Raw genomic sequence first — 13,706 nt, 5'->3', positions numbered from 1 at the left:
CGCATAACAAACTGAGCAATCCATGTTTAAGGAGCAGAATTCCTGCAAAGGAAAATAACCATTTACCTAATGACAAGAACCCTCAGATCAAGCAATGACATATGCCTGGAACAAAAACCATACCCAAGGAAAAAACGTGGGGGTTTATCATTCTCGCACCTGGCAGCAAAAACATGGAACACCCTCCTGAACGGAATACACAGTACGAAGGATCACTTAAAATTCTGAAATTTGTTTACAACTTGCCTGTTCACCTCAGAACAAGACGGAAATAAATAAAAAACAAACACACCACGGAAAATAGAGAATACCTTAACAAGCGCACATGCAAGGAAAACCTGGAAGGGAGGTTAGCCCAAAATTTACCCACACTCAAGCTAAGCCCCACTTTAGACCGCCCAAAAGATAGGCAGCCTACCTACAGACGAGGGAGCATTAACAATAACTGGCACCCCAGGATGCCTGAGAGACCCAGAGTCCATAGGGAGGTGACCCTGCACTAGAAGCACAGCAATGCAATGGCAGGAACACACCATGACTAACTAGGAAGCAAACCCTTCAGTCTTGCCCATTTTCACCCAGGGGGAGGGAGGAGGCTTGCACCACCTTCCTGGACACAGAACTCTAGACAGTTACAGTGACATGCCGACACTATTCACACGCCTGGTGAATAGCCCAAATAACGGAACGCCCAATTTATAGCACTAGCAGACACACCGATTGCCAACGTCTGACACAACGAGGTAAGTAAAAGACCCACTAACCCAAGCGCTCAAACCTCTACTCTCTGCATACACCTCTCAAAAGCTAAAACAAACACAACCATATATTCGCACAGCAATCCGCATGCACTTCACCACACCGCAACAACAAACAACCCACACACAACTCCACACAGCAGCACATGGGAGCCTATCAATGAGTAAATCACATCCATGCTCACCGATTGGTGGTAACCTAACTGAAGCTGTCAACAGCACATCACAACTCTCACTCTACCTTTCCCCGGTACGCCCTACTAGTCCATCCTATCCTACCCTCTTACCTTTCAGATCTGCCAGAGCATCAGGAGACCACCCAGGTGGTGATGGTGCGCGGTATAAATGTCCTTTAACATTAACATGACTGGGATGAAAGATGGAAAGAGTCGGGGGACAGCGATACTGAAGTGGAGCATGGAGTGGTCAGAAGGGAGTATTCAAAAGTGAGATTAGACATGTGCCAAAGAGGAAGACAAGATTGTAAGAGCAGAGTCAAGAGTTGTAATCCATGTTTCAGTGATGCCCTTGATTTTCAGAGGGGGTTGTGAGAATTAAAGTGATCAGTGATGAAGGGTGCTTCATTACCGATAGATTGGGTATTCCAGAGTCCATGCATAAGAGTCATTGGAGAGGGTGTAGGGAAAGAAAGATTTCTAGCGTAGAGGCGAGGAAGATAGATGTAATTAGATGATGTAGGTAGGGCAAAAGGCCTTTAGTCTATCGGGCAAAGTACAGGATCGCTATAGGAAAAGGTGGAAATGGGAAGGAAGAAATAATGAATATGCAAGCGTGAGACAGTCCATAGATAGTGCAGCAAAGGTAACGAGAGACAGATTATTAAAAGTAAGGGAGTAGAGGTATGCATTAGAACAGGAAGAGCATGTGGCGAGACATAAAGAAGGGTTGACTGAATACATCAGAGTGTAGGGATGGCAGGGCAAGCAGTGGTGGGAACTAATGAAGGGAACAGGAAATAGTGCAACACGGAGCCTAATGCAACCGAACCGCATTTGTTAAAAAGTTACAGTTGAAAGCACATGACCTTAGGTGATTATCTCTCACAGAGCAACAAGACAAGCACATCCGGATTAACATCTCTGCCCTCGCCGGCGCCCCACTGACAAAGGCACCCTCAAGTGTAGGGCAAGATTGCAAGACACAACCAGAAATGGACCCCCCATCAACCCTCTTTATGCAAATCAAAACCTGCCAAGACCTCAAGCGAGGTAGCCATATGACTCCCCCAGTAGGAGGGCAGCACCACACAGCCTTCAAATGGCAGCCCTTGAGCTTTACGAGTACAGTGCGACATATAGCCAAATGTAACATAGAAGAACGTAACATAATGACGTAACTGCATACTTCAGCACCATAAAGAAGAGTGAAGACTTATACAGGAACCCTGGCTTGGCTGCTAAGTAAGTCTGAAAAAAGCTGATTTTGAATGAACGATAGATCGTTATTGTGGCAAGCATGTTTTCCTTCACTAAGCAAATAACTGCACAGAGACAGGTCATTCTGTTAGATTCATATTAAACATATGTTTCTTTGATCAACAGTTCCTTCTTTCTTTGCAGAAGTTTTTAAAGGCTAAGTGACGGCAAACCTTACCTTTTGTCAATGTTCAGTTTAAACGCATGACGCTTAGTACACACACAAAAAAATCCCATTAGTAGGTTGTTGGGTCAGCACTTCCGGGATAAAAGGAACCGAGTGTGATGGTCAGGTCAACGACTGAGAGAACGGTCGTCAGAACAGTGGAGGCTGAAAAGAATGGGATAGCACGATCGATGGACCTCCAAGCAACTGTTCAAACAGGATATGCTATTCATGTGTTACCTTCAAATCAAAACATGTGCGTCACGTTTTCGCTATTCGTCAGTGGTCGAAGCGCACGAAAAGAAGCAGTGGAACTATGTTCCCTGCTGGCCCGTCCTGGCTCCCCACAAACCCCATCACCACGCCCACTCCAATGCGCAATACAAAAACAAAAACTTGGGTCGTGCCTTGCCTCCATTCCAGCCCACCATTGTGTAAAGGCTGAAAGAAACACAGAGAAAGTCAATGTAAAATACACGCCCCCTTACCTGTATTCATTGTCTGCCACAGCATGCAGCTTTATGCGCCCTCCCCTTTCAAATCACCCACCATTGGGCATACTAAAGATTAATGCCACTCCTCCCACCTACCCATGAACTGCACGCACAGCTGGGCTTGCAGTATTTTCACATAGTTACTTAAATGCAAAAGAAAACATCTGATTACTGCGGGAGCAGGATTATGATAGTGCTTGAAACTATAAGCCGTGTAGTGAAGTAACCCCTCAAAGTTGGCCAAAAAAGTGACCCACTTTGACCAAAAACCTGGCCCACAACAGTATTGTTGTGGCCTCCCAGTGATCACACCGACACAATCTGGTGTGACTGCAGCTTTTATCGCCAACTCAGTACTAATGCTCACACACAGTTGCTTCACTATGATTCTTATTATTATGTGGCATAGTAAGTGAGTGTTCAAGAGGGGTTGAAACAGGAGTGGGAGGCAAGCAAGGTATGGGGGCTTGCCTGCTGGTCAGAGCACTGGCGCTGCAGTGCTTTCTGTGTCTTGCCCACGCCGTGAATGTTTTGCACGCGGTGCCGAGCCTCTACTTTCACTTTTGGCCTCTCATGACAGGTCGGGGGAGCTCTCGCTGGGAAGTGCTCTACATACCTCCTTTTGTTGGAAAACAAAAGCAGACAATGCTACTCCATAACAAAGTCTGGGAATTGTGTTGATCTCTTTCTCTCCCTCTGGGGTCGACCGTCTCAGTTCTCCTTCCTTTCTTGCTGGTCCTCGGCTTCTTCCTCCCAATCTGTTCCCACCTCCTGGGTTGTCTGGCGATACTCCTCTGGCTCCTCCTGACTTCCTACTGTCTTGTTGCTCAGAGTTTGCAGTCTTTTGTCGATGCTTCTTTCTTCTCTATTCTCCTTGCTTTCTTGCACCTGGTTCCAAGCTGTGGGGCCTTGTGGTTCTTTGAGACCTCTCTCAAACAGTGCCACTCATTCTAAGTTCCATCTTCTCCTGTCCTAAGTGCGCACGTGATTGGTCGCTCTTTTGCACAACTGGGTGGGTCTGCTGAATTTGGACCCTGTGACAGGGTTTCTGTGTGGCAACTTTACCTTGACCTAGTCTCCTTCTCTACTCCAGCTCACCTGGGATGCCCTCATTTTGTTATTCCACTCCTTCATGAGGGCTTTTCTCTTCGTCATTCTCAATACCAGTTCCTCCATATCGACTTAATTCTCTTCCTTTACTTGTGACATCCACAAAGATACCAATGTAGACGCCGCTCTGTGTCCTCTTAGCATCCGAAACGGGGACACGTTGGTGACCCTGTTGGGGGTCAGTCTGTGGGCTGCTACTGCCTCCTTGACTGTTGAAAGGGATCTTTCCCTGACACTATTGCTAGATGCATCACTCCCTTGATGAACCTATTTGCCCATTCCACCAAACCATTTTCTTGGGGGTGATATAGTGCTGCTTTTACTTGGTGAATGTCATTTTCCCTCAGGAATGTGTCCATCTTGCGAGAGACTAATTGTACATCATTGTCAGTGACCAATTCTTTGGGCAAAACTTCCTTCAGGAAAATGTTCTTCAACACTCCGATCACTGTGGAAGGTGTGATGTCTGGGACAAATTCCACTCCCACCCACTTCCATAGGTAGCCTATTAACACAATGCTGTACTTGTGCTCAGGTTTCATTGGCTCCAGTGGGCCTGTGAAGTCAAGTCCTAGCTTCTGCCATGCTCCATCTGGAATTTCTGTTGGATGAAGTGGTGCTTGCCTCACTTTCAACCTCTAGTTGCTATTGAGGCACTTGTGGCACCTTTCAGTCATCATTCTTATGTCTGGGTCCATGCCCGACCACCAGTATGATTCTCTCACCCTTTCCCTTGTCATGTTGCTCCCCAGGTGCCTTGTGTGGGCCTTCCACATGATGGATCTTCTCAACGCATCAGGCGGGATGGCTTGGTCGTTTCTCATTAGCATGCCTTGGTCCTCAAATATCTCGTCTGATACTTTACAGTACGGCCGCAGTCCCTCTCGGATCATTCTTTCATCTGGCCAACATTTCAAACCCATTGAGTCAGCTTTGCAGTGGTGGCATCATTGGCAGTTTCCTCGCTGCAGTGTTTCTCGGTATTCTTTGCTTCACAGATCTCCCAATAAAGCTACGATGCACTCATCCATCCTTTTCATTCGGGTCATTACGCTCCGGAAGTCTGGAATGCACTCCGCCTGTGCATTTCGCCACACCGGTATGCACCACTTCGTAAGCATTTTCTTTCAGTTTGGCTGCTATGGTGGACAGGCAAGGGGTGGCCGTTCTCATCCCCCCGGGCTAAGCATGTGTACCAACGGCTTGTGGTCTTTCAACGGTTTGAATGTGGTGCCCCATACATACATCCGGAAATAATCAGCTGCCCATGCGCACACCAGCATTTCTTTTTCTATTGTCGAGTAGTTCATCTCTGCTCGTGACAGTGCCTTTGAGGCAAACACCACTACCTGCTTTACGTCGTTCTTCCTCTGGGTCAATGACGCGCCTAGGCCACAGGCACTGGCATCTGTATTTATGATGATCTTCCATTGTGGGTTAAATGAGTGTAGACAGGGGTCATGGGTGATGCAATCCTTCACTTTTATAAATGCCTGCTGCTGCGCTATTCCCCACTTGTACTCAGACCCCTTGTTCATCAATTTGCGCTTGGGAGCCTTGGTTTCTGAAAGGTTCTGTACAAATTTTGCATAGTGTTCGGCCAGAAAGGATCTCAGTTCATCCCTGTTGGATGGATCCGGCTCTTTCACAATGGCCTGGAGCAGGTTCTTCTTCAGGCTGATGCCTGCTCTTGAGACTATCCTAAGTACTCTACTTCATCTGCCTTTAGGGCTCACTTGTCGATTCATAGTCGGACTCCCGCTTCCTGTAGCTGTGTCAGCACTTCGCAAAGCACCCTATTGTGTGTTTGGACATCAGCTGCATATACCAGAATATTGTCCTAGAAGTATACTACATTGCCAATTGTCTGTAGCAGTGAGTCCAAAATGTGTTGGAAAGCCGAGGTGGCCGACGACAGACCAAACAGCAAGTGGGTGAACCTGTAAAAGTATATTTTGCATGAATACCACACTATAAATTGCATTGAATGATCCTGAAGCAGGGTGACTACGCCGCCATTTTGAGTTATCCTCCATTCTGATTGCCTCTTGCTTCCTGCCCCATGTTTAGAATTGTGTTTTTGGCTCCAGCAGAGCAAAATGAACTTTGTACTGTTTCCATGATGTCAACGTAGATAAGAAAGTTGAAGCTGCTAAAGTGGATTGTTTGTCCTACACTGAGAAACCTTGGAGCTAAACAAAAGCTGTACTAATCAGTAATTTAGATACCATCTGTACCAACAGTGCCTTCTCTGTTCAAACAGCCAAGTAGAATGTTGAATAGCTGAACATGTGCTTCTTGCAGAAATCTTTTTTTTCGCTGCTTGAAACTAAGCTGACTTTAAGCTCAAGAACAAACACTAGACAAATATAAGTAAGTAAGTAATACTTATAAGTAAGTATAAGTAAAATAAGGACTGTTACCTTTGTGTTCTATATTTGGAAAACATATGAAGTGTTTAAAGGAAAACAATAAACTATTCAAAGATGTTTAAACATGACTTAGTTATGTGGATAGGCCATGAACCCTAGGTAAATGTATGACACGAATAGAGGCTGGACAATGTGTCCGCGATTGTGGAAAATCTGTATACATGTACGTGCATTTGAAATGTCCAGCACTCTCTCATCTCACGGTGTCTGCTTGCACACAATATGGGGTGTTGAGAGACCATGTGGTATTAAGCCTCGATATTTTTAATCTTTCAAACCTGTATCTGCCGAATGGGGTTATGAATGCCGTCAGGAACCTCGACGCCTTGTGTAGACCAATTTGTTGCTATGCGTCTCTCATATAAAGTTTTGAGAAAACATTGGCCTCATTCATTAGGAGAAGTAATTAATTAATGCTGGGGAGTGGGTAGCTATCCGTTACCACCTCTAGGTTTAGGCTGTGGAGATCTATGCATATGCAGAGGTCATTTGAGTGTTGTTTCTTGTTCAGGACCACCGTGCTCAACCACTTGGTCTGACTCTGCAGTTTCTATCATCCCGTCTTTGAGCATCCTGTCCAACTGTTCCTGTAGTGCTCCTCTTGTCTTTGCAGGAACTGTTCTCATTTTATGTTTGACTGGGGCGGCTCCATATTTCAACTTTATTTTATACACGTCATTTTTTATTTTCCCTGTTTCGTCAGAGAAGAGCTCACGAAATTCTCTCTGGATACTGGTGAACCCTCTGACGTAAGTGATAGCACTTGACCTTCCATGCTGGCATCTTGTTGCATGTGCAATTTTGCTTGATCATCCCACCCCTGCACGGCTGGTCCTTTTTCAGAAAGGTATACTTTGCTCCTTGTCACGTCCCTTTAAAGTCAATGGTGCTTCGTATAGCCCACCAAGTTCACTGTGGCTCTGCCAAAGACAGTTGGTCTGTGCTTCAGTGGGCGTACTTTCATGCGGTTTTTCCCCACCATTTCTTTGTACATGGTGAGGGGTAGGATGGTAAGGTCAGATCCAGAGTTGGCCATGACCCTTGTTTAATTTCCATCGACTTTGATGACACAGTGCGGTTTATGTCTGTGAACGGTGATGCTGTTGACCATGATAATGGTGGGACACAGCTCGTCTTCTGATGACTCTTCCATCCTATCTGTGTCTCTGTGTATTGCTGGGGCCGATTTCCTACCTCTTCACGTGCATTTAGCGGCCACGTGCCTGAATCTACGGCAATTTGTACACTCTTCATTCCTGGCTGAACACTCCTTGTCATTGGCAAGTTGTCTGGTGCTGGCACACCTGTAACCATTGTCTGGTTCTCTTCTCCCTGATCTGCCGTCCTTAGTATCCAGCTGCCATCTCTGCCGTCTCCCTTTGAATTGTAGTGCTTTCACTTATGGCTCAGGGCAGTTTCCTGCAAATTCTTTTTGCCTCCCGGAGGTCTCCTCAACTGCTCTGCCTATTTGTACCGCCTTGTCCAGATGCAGTGTTTTTTCAAGGGTGAAATTATCATGTATCTTGCGACTATTGGTGTGCAGGGTCAACATGTTGCATATCCTTTCTTCCGACATCTCCCCAAAGGCACACAGTGCAGCCAGTTCTCTCAGCTTCATAACATAGTCATCCACTGGCTCAGCTGGCTCTTGTCTCTTACTATAGAACCTTATTCTGTGTAGTACCACATTCTCACTGAATGAAAACCTCTTCACGATCTGCCTCACTGCTTCTTTTTAGATATTCTTAACCTCATCTGCTACTGCTTTGGGTTTCGATCCTGCGAAGATTCTCTGGCCTTCCACCCCTTGTGTGTTTAGCAGCATGGCCCTGTTCTTAGCTGCTGCGAGGTTCACGCCACCCACTGACTCCACGTACGTCATGAACATGGGTTCCTACTGCGGCCATGTTATGCTTAGACTACCTGGGGACTGGAGGAATGCTGGTGGTGGCGTGGCACGCTGCATGATGTCCACTGTGGGTCGTCCCTTCTGTCCTTATTGCCAATTATGTTGAGGCCTCCCAATGATCACACAGACACAATCTGGTGTGACTGCAGCCTTTATTGCCAACTCAGTACTAATGCTCACACACAGTTGCTTCACTATGATTCTTATTGCCCTGTGGCATAGTAAGTGAGTGTTCAAGAGGGGTTCAAATAGGGTTGTGAGGTAAACAGGGGATGGGGGCTTGCCTGCTGGTCAGAGTGCTGGGGCTGCAGTGCTATCCGCATCTTGCTAGCGCCGCAAATGTCAATTTTGCGCTCCACGTTTCTACTTTCCCTTTTGCCCTCTCGCAAGAGGTCGGGCGAGCTCTCTTGAGAGTGCGTTCTACAAGAATGTTTGGTTCACCAATGGGCTTATTGCACTATAGGCCAGTCCGAGCCTGAACCCAGCAGTTCTATGATCTAGCAGGTCCCAGGTTCAAATCCCTAGTAATGCAAACACAAAGACACATGCACCTGCTGTTTAAAGAGAACCTAGTGCAAGTTTCACCTTTTTCCTACACTTCTATTTTAAAACAAAACCATTCCGGAACGGTTTCTTTTTAAATAAAGGTATATGAACTGTATAGAAAGTAGAGGAGCGCCACTCCTAACCGCTCTAGCCCAATTTCGACCACTGATCATATGACTGTTGAGATCACATGATCAAATATTTCTGCAAGGGTAGGCAAGAAACGGCAAAGACACATTAAATATCAGCAATCATTTTAAAAGCCATAAAATAATTCGTTTTTTCAAGGTATTTATGTTTCGAAACATTTCACAAATGCAATAAAAAAAGAGAATACCCATTTTAATGAATGTCACATTTATCTATGGCCTCTGATGCAAAGCCAAGGCATGGTGAAAATGCATATAGCCAAAATGTATAAAGCCATATATCGAACTACATAGAAATACAGAGGTCTGTTATCATGGCAGTCCTTCTGAGAGCAGGGGCATTCACTGTGGCACAGGTGAAGAGGTGTATGGCATGACCTGTATAACTGGGACCAGCAGAAGTCCCATAATGCTGGGCAGCAGGTTGTATCCCATTCCATTCTTGGGTAAGGGATATATGTTTTTTGTCCTTTTTAATGAACATGAACACTTTGTCATAAATGCTGGGTTATTCCTGCTTCCAAGCATTGTCATAATAGGTGTCATTATCACTGATTGTTTCATGGTAGTCATTGTATCCATGTGAGGAATTGCCATCAGGCAAAAGTGTAGAAGCCATGGCTTTTTAAAATGTGTATAAACTGTTAAAATGATGCAGGTAATTCCATTGCACAGAGGGTGACCAGCAAAACGGGTCATCCTTTCAGGAAAACCATGCCAAAAGGACAGTGTACACCTGTGGCCTGATTAATCAGTCACCTGATCTGCAGCATCTGTTCTCCATTGGCACAGATCAGGTTCAGGGGACACATGTGCCCATTTTACAGCTGTAGTGAAAGCCAAGTCTCTCCAGTGCAGGGGCTGCCTTTAAGACATGCACCTCAATTACCAAACCACATACCTATGAGAGTTGCTATCCTGGTGGCAGTGGCAAGCCTTACATATAAGTCCTACCTGAGTTAGGGAACGGTGCCGCTCATACATATTACTGTTAGATCATTTTAATACCACACAATAGCACTATGATCCCAGCTCAGCTGTGGAAGGGTTATTCAATGTCTGGTCAGACAGTCTGGCCCTGCCAGCTCACAGGGCAGGAGACTGAATGACTGGGCCTATACTCTGATCAGGTAACATCTCTCTTCAGCAGGACAGCCCCCAGCAGGAGCTGTCCTAGGAAGCAGGAATCAAAGGGTGCACTGATTCCAAAAGGACTACCTCTCACCAGGGTGCTATATCCCAAAAGGGCATTTGATGCTATTGACGAGGGAAGGGACAAGGTTAGTTTAGACAAAGGGAGCTCAGTCCAGCTGGAGGAAGATTCTACCATTTATGTTCTCTCCTTATTTCTCTTCTATCCTGTCCCCAATCCCTTTAACGCACAAAGCACTTTGGGTGTGATGTCAGAAGGCAAAGTCTACTTTTTCTGAAGAACAGGGATTGGACCATTTAAGCAGACTTGCTTTTGTCCATGACCTGCAGACTTATGTCTTTAAAAGAAGGGGTCTCCTACTCCTTTGATTCATCTCTGGACTTCAGCATTAAGGAAGAGTTTGTTTGGAACACTTTGGGAGAGCAGTCTTTTTAAAGTCCTCCAGTTGTGAGCTGACGGCAGATAGTCGAAGGCAGAGTCAAACTCTGCTCCCTCATCATCCTCAGGGCAGATTGAGGGTTATATCCTGCTGTAGAATGACCTTCCTTTCTGTCAGCCACACTAATGCCCAGGACCGCACCATGCTGAAATACTCCTGCAGGTGTCTGCCAGCCTCCCCCATGTTGGGAGCCCGGGAACATGGACAACTCTTGCCCCTGAGTTCTGGAGTAGGACTGCTCCAGAGAGCAAAGACAACCATGCCTCCCACATTTTCATTATCAAACCATGATTCACGCCCTTTTCACCCTGATCAAACCAGCAGGACTCTCCAGAGCTGACTTTGGCACTTGCCAAAATTCAAATCGCAGTACCGCACAATCGAACAAGTTTGCTACCACACTGGGCCAGTTGAATAGTGTAGTTGCCTTGGTTCGAACAAAGATGCATCATTGCACCAGCACTGCTTGAACCATTATTCAAACATCCACCCTTTTCATACCCAATCAAGTTCACTATTGAACCGACCCTGGTGTGCTTCCCGGACTGTGTCTTTTAAGCACTGCAGCAAACTGAGTTACCCTTTGCATCCTGAAATTGTTGAACTGAACCTCTGCATTGTCCAAGAGGCACGTCGAAGCTCAGCTACCTTCAGTTCCACCCTGCCATGACACCTGCTTGACATCTTGAATACCGCAACTGCTGAATTCGAGCACAAATTGAACCGCCAGCATAGCACCGTAAAGTCTGTTGTCGCCATTGTTGATCTGCAAAGACACTAAGTAAGGTATTAGTGCTTGATAACTGCCCCTCTGGTCCATTCATGGACCCTAGGGACTGGCTAGGGAACTTTAATCACCTTTGCTATAAGAACAAATGCTATCCAAAGAACATTGTGTTTTTGATTGCCTTTCCTCCTAGCTGTCTCATTACCCAGAGTGCTTTATCTTGCTTTCACATATTATTAAGAGTATGTCCTTAACTCAGCACACATTACCACAAAAGGCGAATGAGGCCTATCTCTTAAGTGTGCCTGTTTACATTTTATGATTGGGTTCACTCTTGGTTTGTAGAAGGTTGAAGGTTGAGTAGGTGCTTTAGACTCTACTCGTCCTTCTACTCCTGCAGTCATGGTAGTGGTTGAGATTTGAGACAGACTGTGCCTACAGTGTAATCAGGGAACATAAAAGTGTGGATTAACTTTAGCTTCACTGCCAAGTCATTGTTGAACAATTGCACATGACATGACATGAGCGCTGCACACACCTTATCAGTATGTGACCTTCAGGTGTTCTGCCAAGTGTGGGGATCCCCCGCGGCATTAATGTTAAGAATCTGTACTGTTGTAAAGCCTCCATTTATTTGAGAAAGGTAATAGATGGAGGATTACCAGGGGGCCAATAGCAGTAATGAGTCTCCAGCTCAAGCACCCATATGGTGGCGGTGCAAGTAATTGGGGACAACAATAGCACTTCCCACCATTTGGCCCAGAGAGCGAGTAGCATTGTCTCTTAGGGATCTCAGAGGTCTCAGGGACCTCACACGTCCCAGGCCTCGGTCAGGTCCCACGCACGAGTGATGAGGCATAGAGGAGATGAGAACCACACAGTACAGGAGATGGGCACAATAATGACCTACGTAAAAATGGGTGAGTGTGCATATGGAGTAAGCAAGAGTACATACGTATATGCACCACTCTAGAGTGATGGAGCAGAGAGAGGTATCAACAATGTGATTTTAACTTAAGCTCAGTGGCAGCAGTTGCATATAAATGAGTTCAGAACATCTGTGTGGCAGACCCAGCATTTGTATGATGTTTTCCCAAACGGTTTTTTGGTAGGTCTTAGTTAGATTGACATCATTTGGATGGTTGTGGATCAACATCTCTCATGGTGAGAAACAGTAAGCTGTGTTTGCCCAGTACAATCACTTCCTGACCCTCCCCGTTTGTTGCACCTAAAGTAAGTGCTCCGATGCTGGCCCATCCCCACTTGAGCAGCAAAGCCCAAACTGCCACAAATCACACCCACTCTTGCTGGCACCTCCTTTGGCTTGTGTGGAACATTGAAAAAGCCTACCCCTCCATATCAGATCTCTCTCTTTGCTTCAGGAATACCAACAGTGTAGTTGAACTTCTTTATCTCCCCATTAGAGAGTATGTAATACTTTGTAATACATTCATATTATGCTTTAACATAACAAGAAATATGTGCTAGTACAATTTAACAATAGGTCTATGACACTGGGGCAATGGTCACAAGTGGCCAGTGGCAACATGGTGTGTGATTACTAACAAGATCATGGCACAGATCCGTATCTGAGATCCCTACTTTGGATCTAAAACAGCAAAATGGCCCTGGGTCCTAACAACATGTTTGAAGCATCTGACAGCAATTAGGACACATCTGTGAGCATCAGACTGAAACAGGCTGAACTCTCTGTATCAGCGACTGTGCACTGCCTGTGGTCCACAAAAAAGTCATGGTCAGATATCAACAAGTTAAGTTGCTGACACTCCCATGGCGCCACATGAGGTACTGATGACCCTTCAGCCTCAGGGGAATGTCTCTGACAGGGTACCCGGAGCTACAAAGAACTACCTCTTTGCAGATTGGAATTCAACATGTGAAATATCTCAGGAGATTGGAATTCAACATGTAAAATATCTGAGGCAGATGATCTCGCAAGAGAGCGTTATCTAAATACAGGAGAGCAGAAGTGTGGTCCTCTTTACTCGGAGACGAACACCGAATCACACGAATCAGATTTTGCAGGTCTGATTAGAGAGCAGCAATACAGACACCGAACATGCCTGCGCTTTTCATAGACAAATGCAGATTATTATTCAATTTGAGAATAATCATTGTATGCCATCCCCCTTTCCGGATTGCAATATTCTCCATAAAGGTCAATCTGTGGTATATAATTCATGTTCTGGTTTATTTTGGATTTAATAAGATGCCTATAACAGCATTATAATTCAAAAATAAGGAAAAGCATATCAAGGCAATACCAATATTGCAAGGATAGGTAACACATACATGAAAGATATGCACCAGCAGAGAAGCTTAGCAACACGACTGGGCCTGTTGTGTTTCTGTTTACACACCTCTTT

Source organism: Ambystoma mexicanum, chromosome 2q (genome assembly GCF_040938575.1).
Source record: "Ambystoma mexicanum isolate Mex_15411 chromosome 2q, UKY_AmexF1_1, whole genome shotgun sequence".
In the NCBI taxonomy this organism is placed as follows: Eukaryota; Metazoa; Chordata; class Amphibia; order Caudata; family Ambystomatidae; genus Ambystoma; species Ambystoma mexicanum.
Note: the sequence above shows the minus strand (reverse complement) of the source record.